Source organism: Lepidochelys olivacea (genome assembly GCF_965140295.1).
Source record: "Lepidochelys olivacea isolate rLepOli2 genome assembly, chromosome: 18".
NCBI classification, from domain to species: domain Eukaryota; kingdom Metazoa; phylum Chordata; order Testudines; family Cheloniidae; genus Lepidochelys; species Lepidochelys olivacea.
In genome coordinates this window covers 25,960,705-25,970,361 of record NC_140428.1, presented here as the reverse complement: position 1 = coordinate 25,970,361, position 9,657 = coordinate 25,960,705, and the positions used below count along the sequence as shown (strand labels likewise).

Sequence of the window (9,657 nt, the reverse complement as noted above, 5' to 3'; positions counted from 1 at the left end):
ATGAATTATAGCTTTCTTAAAAACTAATTATCATTATAGGACAGACATCTGTAAATGCTGAGAAAGCTGGAAAATCAGCTTTGACATTGACGGGCAGACATGTCCCATAAATTACAGTACTTTCAGTCTTTTCCCTTCCTACATACAAAATGGAGTGGTTTCCAGTACAGCAGAAAGAGTTAAATTTTCATTCTAATGTTCTGTAATCGCCTAGCAGAGCATTTAATTCATTGGACATTCTAAGCCACCTGTCTGTGAGAGTGAATGTACATGAGGGAAAGAGGGAGGGAGAAGTAGCCTCAGTACTTTGTAAAATCATTTCTTGAGACAAGCTTGTTGAAGAGATCAGTGCTGATACTGACAATAAGCTTTCCTTTCCCACTGCCAGAAAACGTAAACATCCCAATTACATCTCAGAAACCACAGTCACTACCTGCTTTCTGCAGCTGAGAAAAACAATCTCCACAAGACAGAGGTAAGAAAACTTCTCATTTCACCGGTTTCTTATTTCTACTTATTCAGACTGCATGCATTTGGCAATCAGTGGCAAATAATAATAGCATGCATTATACATCTAACATTGCAAGCGCCTGGAGTTTTGTTCTAATGATTTACAAGAGATTAATTATCTTGATATGGAGAAGACTTGCAAGGCAGCATCTGAACTTGGAGGTTTTCCTGATTCTCCTCTGGTTTGGAAAATGTGTCTGCTGGGGTTCACTTACAGTCCACACATCAGGTAGCCAACTGGCTACCTGGGGGAATCTTTGAGCAAGATTTTTTGAAGTGCCAGTTAAGTCTTAAGTTACACTGCTGCTCAAAGGCAAACCTGTTATTATGAGCACTGTGAGTCATCCTTTAAGGCACTGCATTTCCTAGACAATGAATCAAAAAGTAGAAATCAAATTATTGCGTTGGAGTTTCCCAGTTTTAGTGTTACCGGGTTCCTCATTATCATGGTACTTCTTTTAACATTACAGTACAGCTTCATGCTTTCTTCTGCATTCCAGCTAGTCCTTACCATCTATGTGGATGCAGGTTAGTGTACAGAAGATCCATTCTGAGTATAGTTGCTTAAATATAAACATTTGTTCTATGTTTCAGAAAACAAGTAGGTAGAGCTGAGGGTACTTAGCACTAGGATTCTAAAAATGAAATGTACTAACATTATACAATTTTGGAATATTATATGCCATTTCTATTCCTAAGCAAAACCAATATATGTGTGTAGTAAATATATCACTTTTAGATGTTCATTAGATATTTGCTCAGCTGATGTTATTGAACTTCCCTTTTTATAATATTTCAGATGCAAATAGGCAGAATACGTCAACGTTTGTGCCATTGATGCAAAGGGACCCAAGTCATAACAGAAATATCTATCCTTGCAGATTTGTAGCTTTTATTGCACCAAATGCAACTGTGCATTTAACAGGATCATTTTTAAATCATCCATTTGGGATAGGTTTTCCCCCCTTCTGACGTGTTGTCCTTTCTAATCAGCAATAAGAGCAGAAAATGCAAATATTTCCCCTCCAGGCGGGTTCAGATATGTTTCTCATTAAACATTTCTACCTGGATTGGGTTTGAGCATTTGCCAGACTGAATGTGCTAAACAGCAGTGGCTTTAAGGGAAAGAACGAAGACTTGACACATGATCAGTACCACTCCACTGACCTGCCTAGGCCTTACTACTTTGTGTCGCTCAATAATAAAATCAAAAGCAGTGGAAACAGAAATACATAATGAAAAGCAAAACTATGATGCAAGATAACGTAAGAACATGCTTTGCATGTCAATTTATTCATTAAAAGAAAAGGAGTACTTGTGGCACCTTAGAGACTAACCAATTTATTTGAGCATAAGTGAGCTGTAGCTCACGAAAGCTTATGCTCAAATAAATTGGTTAGTCTCTAAGGTGCCACAAATACTCCTTTTCTTTTTGCGAATACAGACTAACACGGCTGTTACTCTGAAACCAATTTATTCATTTAAATTCTTACGTGGACCCCCACTCTGGGCTCAAGGTACAGTCGATAATTAAAGCCTCATAGGTCAAAATGGACACATGTACCATTGTGTTGGCCTTTCCTGAAGGAAGGGCATAAAAAGAAGAAAGATAAAACACTTTCTTTCATTTCTATAGGTTTAATTTGAGAACTTTGCAGATTCCAATACCCTGACACACGATAAGTAGCATTGTACCCCACAAGAAGTCCCATTGAAGTCTTGCAGATTCCCAGTGCATTGGACTTCTTTGTTGGGAAACATGGTTGCTATTTAAAGTGACTAAAAGCAACAGAATCTGGCCCTCACTAAATAGTACCTGTCTGAACTGAGTAAATTAGAGGGAAGCAAGGAAAGGTAGGTAGGAGGCAAAGGGGAGTGAAGGTCTGTGTACCGATCATGAGAGCTTTTTTGATAATACCCCCATTTGCTGCATTCTAACAAGAAAGGTCTTTGGACTGCAAAGGATTTTTATGGGCCATGGATGCCAGAGTTAGTGGGATGTTGAGGGGTGTGTCTGTGCTTCCTGTCTGGGGGAGGGAGAGAGGGAGAAACTGTTTGATAATTGCAACACTTGCACCAGGGAGACAGCTGTACATTCTTCCAGTAATAAATAGATGTGGTCCTGGCTGCGTGCATCGCTGTTCTGGGGATTCTGCCTGCGTGCACTAAACCAGCAGTAAGGAGACTGCAAGGTCACATAACATCTCCGCTAGTGCCATCGCCACTATTCAGAAACCATGAGTCGGACACTCCTATCCAGGTGTTTGTTCAGCCCGTCATTGGGATAAGAGGCAGCCGGGTAGTTTGCTTGCAGGTCCAGATCCAAACTTTCCCAGAGCTTAGGGCTACTTTGGGTGCAGGGTTCTGGGTTCAGGTTGCTCTCCAATCAGAAGTGAGCTTGCCAGGATCTTCACGCATTACCTGAATTTGCCCATTATCAAGATGGCCAAGCCCAGTTACCATGAGTGAGGACAGGACTTTTGTGCCTCATTCATCTTACTTGATGTGTTCCATTGAGGTGCAAGGACATTCGCTCACCAGTACCAACAAGCCAGAGACAGCAGGAGAGGAAGCCTCTTTCCCCGCTGCTATTGCCCAGAACAGCAGGAAACAGGGTCGAGATAACAAAGGCAGGTCTCATAGTCTGGTATGATTGAGTGACTGCACAGAAGCCTCACAGACTGCATCACAATGCCCAATGACTGTGCAGTGCCACAGGGAGATTGTCAAACCCAGCACCCATCTGGGCATCTCCACATCTTCCTGGTATCCAGTGATGAGATGTATGCCACGATATGCCAGGGGTTGCGAACATAAGAAAAATAGCCCTAGAGCTCTGCAAAGGATCTCACCACTCCCATCCTGCTCCAGTGCTGAACAAACCAGCAGCCCATCCAAGCGCTGATCCATTCACACGTCACTCTAAAGGCTGTCGATGAAGAGTTCAGAGTTATAACGTCACCCTTTCACCAGCTCCTCGAACTCACCAAGGACAGCCGGGGCACAAGACACTGGAAATCTGAGGTATTCAGTTTGCTCTGTCTCACGGTTTCTCTGAATGTGGGTCGGTTACTTTGCGGACTCGGTCGGTTTGGCTTACAGGGACAGAGCCGCTGTTTCTGAAGACACATGAGACAACACCTGCTCCACACCAGACAGATGATGTCTTTGAAATGAGTCAATACTATGCCCCATCTGCTAGGTTTAGGAAGCTGGGGTTTTTAACTTTTCAAGTAACTGTTTGCCCCTTAGCTTTCCATAGGGAGCACCAGGGCAGAGGTCCATTTGGTACAGCACAGTGAGGGACACGCTTACACGGCTGCTATCCATGCAGAGCACTGAGAGCAAAACTCAACTCTGTGCCAAGAGCCAGTGGAAAACCCACAGGCGCTGACTCCATGGGTGCTCTGGGGCTGAAGACCCACAGAAAAAAAATATGGGTGCTCAGCACCCACTGGCAGGCCCCGCTGATCAGCTCCTCCCCCTTCCCTCAGTGCCTCCCACCCGCTGATGGGCCCCACCCATTGGCTCCTCCCTCTCCCCCCCCAGCCTCCTGCTCACCGAGGATCAGCTGTTCAGCAGTGAGCAGAAGGTGCTGGGGGAGGGGGAAGAGGGGAGCAGGAAAAGGTGGAGCGGGGGGTGGGGTGTGTTGGGGTGGGGGCAGAATGGGGCGGGGCAGGTGTGGGGCTTTGGGGGAAGAGGTGTAGTGGGGGCGGGGTCTGGGGTGGAGCAGGGATCGAACACCCACCAGGAAATCGAAGTTGGCACCTCTGGTAAAACCTAGGATTTGTGTGCAATCCAGATGAGACCTAACCCGTGCCTCGTGTTAGTGTGACGCACACCCCTCCTGGGCGTGGTGCTCTGTCCCTCATAGGGGCACCGAGCCCACATAGAGATGAATGAGTCTGCTACAGCCTTAGCTAAGGGGCAGGTGGCTTTTAGCTCATGCAGTAGAGGCTCGTGCATTTAGCTCCAGAGGTTCCAGGTTCGATCCTGCCCACCAGGGTCTGTTGGTGTTACACTAGCACGCCAAACACCTGCTCGTGCTTGGCAGTAGGGTGTAAAGCTACCTACTGTGCACACGTGGCATTTCTGTGGTGCTCGGCACCACTATTATTTACTTTATACAGCACTCTAGAAATGCCTGTTGCTTTATGGACAGACAAAAGGCAATGCCCCTGCCCCACACTCAGTAACCCACTGTGAGCCTGCCACGGGCGCCTCTGTGGAACAATGTTCCATGGTGCTCCACAAGAATGCTCTGCATGCCACCGAGTGACCCATCCTCTGCGTTTAGATTCCTATGGGTCTGCTGCATTCCGGGTCTTCTGGGGCCAAGGAGACCAGTTGTCTGGTGCCTTGATGTCATGGTGAAAATGACACCAACGGAGACAGTAGCCCAGAGATGAGACTGGATACGCCTACCCCCACCTTCTCAGGGTACAGTCATTTCAAACCTACCATAGTAGGTGGCTATATTGTGAACTGTAATCTTTTCATGGTGTGCTCTCTAGAGCTCCAGATTTCTTCATCTAACACTTGATTACAAAGCCCCTTCTAGTCATGAAGCAAGCAAAGAGGCAAACATCCTTTCAAAGCAGCACCAGGCAAACTGCAAACCCCTGGTCATTTCACATGCCTTTCCACTGAAATAGCTCTGGAAATAATTTAGAGAATAGGACAAAAAATACAATTTCCAGTCGGTGAAAATTTTAACTGGCATGACAAGTTCTAGAAAAGAAAAATCTCCTGACAGTATTTTTCCTTAAGTCTTTTAAACAGTTGTTTGATTTTTACAGGTTCAGTGGCAGATAGTGAACTAGACTCGGAGTCAGATGACCAGAGTTCTAGTATAGGTTCTGCTAATGACCTTCTCTGTAACCTTGGGCAAGTTGCATCAGGTCTCTGTGCCTCAGTTTCCCCATCTGTAAAAATGGGAGACTGATGACTTGCCTTTTTCTTCAAGTGGTTTGGGATCTATGGATGCCACATAAGAGCTAAGTGCTACTCATGGCTTGCTATTCCTGGTGACTTTTAAAATGCTCCCAAGCTGCATCATCATATCCTCCTTGCCATAAAGGTCACCGGGTGATATTGACACTTTGTCAGAGACCAAAATAAGTCCTTCAGAAGCCATCAACAGACCAGGGACATGATGGCCCTGTTGAAGAACTGTCAGAATGACGGATTACCCTGTGCTAATGACCACACAGATGTTGCTCAAGATCAACAGGATTAATGATTCTGCAAAAGTGTCCTTCACAGTTTCTGGGCCCTCTCCTGATACAGAAGGAAAAGGATGCCTGCTCGCTCGCTCTCTCTCTTTTTTTTTTAAAGAAAACAATTGAATATTTTGGTTATCAGAGTCCCCATCATGAAGAGAAACAGCTAATAAAAATCAAGAGACAGGCTGTCTGAAATCAAAACCAGGGCGCACCATATTGACACCTCTATACCTGTTAACTAAGTCTTCCTTGATTAATTTCATCGCTGACATCAAGTCAAACTCCTAATGCAAACTGAGCTGTATTCTGTCCTAATCAAAAGGTGCAAATAACCATAATAGGGTCCGTTCTTACTAGTGTAAGTCTTAAATATATGTATCTTCGATAGCTATACACACACACATATATTTATTTAAGTTCTCTCTCACATATAATATATATCTATTAAGAGCTTAATTCTGCCCTCAGATATATGCTCCAACTGCCATTGATTAACCATAGTTCTGTGTGCCCATGCGTAGGGGAGAATTTGCCCCCAGATGTGTAAAGCAGTGTGGGGAAAATCATATTTTTGGTTTCTACTGAAGTTCTTCTCATAAACCAGCTTGAGTCTAAAGGTACAAAGCCCTCTTAAGGATCATCAGTATCAGTTTAGCCATTTGCTGCCCGTATTATCTGTAATTGCTTCAGTCAAATTACAGGTTCTTTTGCTGATGAATTTAAAATGATGACTCATTTTATTGGGTAAGATATATTTTAGCATCTGTGGTTCTTACCTGTTCTCTGCATACACTGTTCTGTTCAAATGTCTGTGTCAGCAGACAGGGTCTTTGGTGGGTTTTTCACTCATTTGCCATAGATCTTTCACAGACTCCTAGAAATGTCAGGCTGGATGGGATCTCAAGTACTGAGGCAGGACCAAGTAAACCTAGACCATCCCTGACAGGGGTTTGTCCTGCCTGCTATTAAAAACCTCCAAAGATGGGCATTCCATGACCTCGCTGGGAAGCCTGTTCCAGAGCATAACTATCCTTAGAGTTAGAAAGCTTTTCCTGAAACTCCCTTGCTGCAAATTAAACCCATTATTTCTTGTCCTACTCTCAGTGGCCATGGAGAACAATTGATCCCCATCCTCTTTATAACAGCCCTTAACAGATTTGAAGACTGTTATCTGGCCTCCTACCCTCCAGTCTTCTTCTCTCAAGACTAAATATGCCCCATTTTTTTAACCTGTCCTCATAGGTCCGACTTTCTAACCCCTGCATCTTTTTTGGTGCTCTCCTCTGGACGCTCTCCAATTTATCCACATCTTTCCTAACACGATGCCCAGAATTGGACATGAGGTTGCAGCTGAGGCCTCACCAAAGCAACTAGAGCGGGACAACTACTTCCCGTGACCTACATACAAGATGCCTATTAATTCACTCCAGAATGATATCGGGTTTCTTTGCACTCTTATCACATTGTTCACTCATATTCAGTTTGTGATCCACTCTGAACCCTGGATCCTTTTCAGCACTACGACCACCTAGCCAGGTACCACCCATTTTGTAGTTGTGCATTTGATTTTTCCTTCCTAAGTGAAGTACATTGCACTTGTCTTATTAAATTTCATTTTGTTGATTTCAGACCAATTCTCTAATTTGTCAAGGTCACTTTGAATTCTAATCCTGTCCTCCCAAGTGCTTGCAACTCCCCCCCAGCTTGGTGTGATCCACAAATTTTATAAGTGTACTTTCCATGCATATATTGGTATTTTTATTACAGCCCTAATTTAAATAACTCAACATTTGTTTTGTCATATAATGAACCTTAAACAAGGTTAAATAATACAAATGCACATGCAGAAATGAAAAATAAGCATGAAAACTAAGTTTTTCTTGAAAAGTACCCTTAGGACAGGATCAGCACACACAGTGGTTGCCATTAAGTCAACTGCAGGTTGGTTTGAGAAAAGAAGTAACGGTAGTTTGATATTTCCTACATTTCTCTATAGGAAATACTGCAAACAGGCAGGTAACGTCATATAGTTCGCTAAGACAATTGCAAGCTTTTATTGTAGATGTCCCCCACCCAAGGACTGACCAAGAATGGCCTCTTTAGCTACTATTTAGCGACTAGATAATCACACTAAGGGGCTAGAGCTACAAGTTTCTACAATATAATTATTAAAAAGGGTCATATTTATAGACCCCCAAAGCACCCCGTCAGTAAATGTGAGAATTTTAATCTGGGGAAAGTGTGGCAGGTTGACAAGAAACCGCAGAATTTCTCCTTGAATGTTGCAAAAATGTCATCTGAAACAAAGCTGGTGATTAAATCTCTTTATAGATCATTTCCGGGATAGACTTGCAACATCATGGCCCCAAGCCAGCCTTCTCCCATTGAAGTTAATGGCAAAATTCCTATGAACTTCAATGGGAGTGGGAGCCTTAGTAACTACATATTTCATTAACAGAGTAAACAGAAGCATAAACCATCCATTACTACTGACTACTAGGTCTAAAGTTCCTGCTGGCCTGAGACAAGCTTTGGCTTGTATTCACCAACATTGTGGATACAGACAAAGTATTTTGCCTGTAGGGAAATGGGCATGAGCTTTTTCTTAGCCCTTCTGGCATGTACATCCACCACAGAGATTCAGGAAAAGACCCCTGAAAGCACCCCAGCTTCATGCCAGTAGGAGGGAAAGGCAGGCAGAATGCTCTTTATTACTAAAGTTTTCTGAGAAAGATACCTGAAACCTTTCTAGGAAGATCTCAGTATCTATGTCAGATGAGTCTTAGGCCTGGTCTACACTAGCGGGGGGGATCGATCTAAGATACACAACTTCAGCGACGAGAATAGCGTAGCTGAAGTTGACGTATCTTAAATCGACTTAGAATCACTTACTTTGCGTCCTCGTGGCACTCGATCGACAGCCGCCGCTCCCCCCGTCGACTCTGCTTCCGCCTCTCGCCATGGTGGAGTTCCAGAGTCGACGGCAGAGCGATCGGGGATCGATTTATCGTGTCTACACTAGACACGATAAATCGATCCCCGATAGATCGATCACTACCCGCCGATCCGGCAGGTAGTGTAGACGTGGCCTTAGTCAGTACTAATCTCTGAAACTTCTATAGTGTAAAAGTCTGTATTCTCCCTGTCTCCTAACACAAAAATATGGGACATTCAATGAAACTGAAAAGTGGCAAATTCAAAACTGATTTAAAAAAACCCCACTTTCCCACACAATGCATAATCATACTGTGGAACTCATTGCCACTGGATGCCACCAAGGCCAAAAACTTAAAACTCAAAATAGGATTGCACATTTGTATGGATATCAGAAATACCCAGAATTGGGAGCATTATTGCTAACAAAAATTTTGGTAGGGATATAAAAACCCTGTGGTTTTAGAATGTAAGACAATGTAAGCAATCCCTATGTTTCCATGTACAGCTTGGACCAAAAAACTTCCATCTGTAGAATTGTGGGAGAACGTCCTGCATTCAAGTGAGAGCTGCTCCATGCATGACTACACGGCACCATACTTGATCAGGACCTTGATCAGGATAATTTTATTTTGTCTTCAATAGCTCTTCTTCTGGGCCCCCATTTTTCACTAGCTGCTTTGGTGATAACTTGACACTTGTCATTCAGTCAGAGAATTGTGGTTACACTGAGCACATATAGCCATTTGAAAGCTATTCCTTGTAAAGGGGGAGGGGAGGGGGCACTACAAACAACTGTCACCACGGCAAAAGCTTTGTAAGTGTGGCCATTGTGGCAGGACCAGCCTGACTACCTGCCTTCTGCAGAGCTTCTCACTGTGCCCCGATCCAGCAAAGCACTTAAGCATGCGCTTAATTTGAAACAAGTGGATGATTTTGGCATTGCCAATCTATTTAGTGTGGAAGACACCCAGAAACTACAGTAAGG

General features: G+C 43.8%; 1 protein-coding gene across 4 annotated transcripts in view; it reads left to right on the top strand.

Moving 5' to 3' along the window:
- The first annotated feature begins 266 nt into the window (after positions 1 to 266).
- MMEL1 (membrane metalloendopeptidase like 1) overlaps positions 267 to 9,657 on the top strand; it is a 60,658-nt gene continuing 51,267 nt past the window's right edge. For all 4 annotated transcript variants that reach the window (XM_084651664.1, XM_084651663.1, XM_084651662.1 and 1 more), the window contains exon 1: positions 267 to 475. The gene's annotated coding sequence lies outside the window, so the exon portion shown is untranslated. The remainder of the gene's footprint in view (positions 476 to 9,657) is intronic.